The 1,457-nt window shown below is 38.2% G+C and overlaps 1 protein-coding gene across 1 annotated transcript in view; it reads left to right on the top strand.

The window, feature by feature from the left end:
- LRRTM4 (leucine rich repeat transmembrane neuronal 4) overlaps window positions 1–1,457 on the top strand; it is a 661,549-nt gene that overhangs the window by 610,182 nt on the left and 49,910 nt on the right. The window lies entirely within an intron of this gene.

Below are 1,457 nucleotides of genomic sequence, written 5' to 3'. Positions count from 1 at the left end.
ACCTGAGGAACACCAATATTAAGAAGCCAAGTAGGAGGTAGACTAACACAGACTGAGAGGCCATGAAAACTCAAAAAGCATCAATTAAATTGAATAATAATTACATAGCTTTCATTTTGGTAGCATGAGCAAAAACCTGTGTTAAGTAGAGAATTGAGATAGTTGTGTAGTTTGTTCTTCTTCTTCTTCTTCTTCTTCTTATTATTATTATTATTATTATTATCAGAGGCCCCAGCACATGAAATTTGTGCACAGGTATGGTCCCTAGGCCTGGCCTGTGATCAATCGTAGAGCAGAGGGAGGCCCTTCCCACCCGGCCTGGCTCTGCCATTGATCCTGCCCACAGGGAAGGCTCTGCCAAACCTGGCTGGGGCTCTGCGATGGGCCCTCCTAGCCCTGGCAGCTTGCCTCAGCCTTTGCAGCTGTGGCTTTGTCTGGAAGGACATCTGGAAGACATCCGGTCTAATTAGCATATTACCCTTTTATTAGTATAGATTATTTTGCTTAATAAATTTTACTAAAGGATAAGAGAATTGTAAGGTGGACATCCGAATAGCTATGAAATGCAGACACTCTTTTTGTTGTAGTGCCATTTTTGTTAGGATGGGTACTATTAGGACACTGCAGCATGTCAAGGAGATATTGGGGTTGAAAATACAGATCACAAAGTGGACATATTGATGAGCTGGAATTCCAGAAAAAGCAAAAAGTTGATAGATTAGCCTTTCACAGGAAGGCTATTAAAAATGGAGGAAGAAAGGAAACATGGTTGCACATGAAAGTCAAAATTTAGATAGTATGGTGGGAATTTGAGAAAATTATGTTATTTATTTATCGATTGAAGGTTTAATCACAGTGGTGGGCTGTAAATAACAATCTAGAAGATGAATTACAGTTTCAAGAGTAGAAAAAGTATGAAAGTACCATTTGGGGGTATGGCAAAGTCTTTGATTTCCAATTTTATTTGCTTCTCTTGAAATATAATTTTTTAAGGTTATGAAGTGAAATCTATTTACATTTCAGGAATTGTTCTGGTATTTGATTTGCTTCATAACCATGTCAACAATTATTTAGAACATAATTTTTACTTGTTTCACTAATAGTTAATATGCCAGGACTTTTCACCTTTTTTAAAAAAATATATTTTATTGGTTTTTCACAGAGAGGAAGGGAGAGGGATAGAGAGTTAGAAACATCAATAAGAGAGAAACATCGATCAGCTGCCTCTTGCACACCCCCTACTGGGGATGTGCCCACAACCCAGGTACTTACCCTTGACCGGAATCAAACCTGGGACCCTTCAGTCCGCAGCCGATGCTCTATCCACTGAGCCAAACCAGTTAGGGCAGGACTTTTCACCTTTTAATTTTAAATATTATATGTGATTTTTTTTTACTTTGTCTCTGTTTTTTTGGGGGGGGGGATTAACCATTTTTTAAATAAAGAATAATCTCTGG

Source organism: Myotis lucifugus, unplaced genomic scaffold, assembly GCF_000147115.1.
Source record: "Myotis lucifugus unplaced genomic scaffold, Myoluc2.0 scaffold_277, whole genome shotgun sequence".
Lineage (NCBI taxonomy): Eukaryota > Metazoa > Chordata > Mammalia > Chiroptera > Vespertilionidae > Myotis > Myotis lucifugus.
Note: the sequence above shows the minus strand (reverse complement) of the source record. Positions and strands in the feature narration are given on the sequence as shown.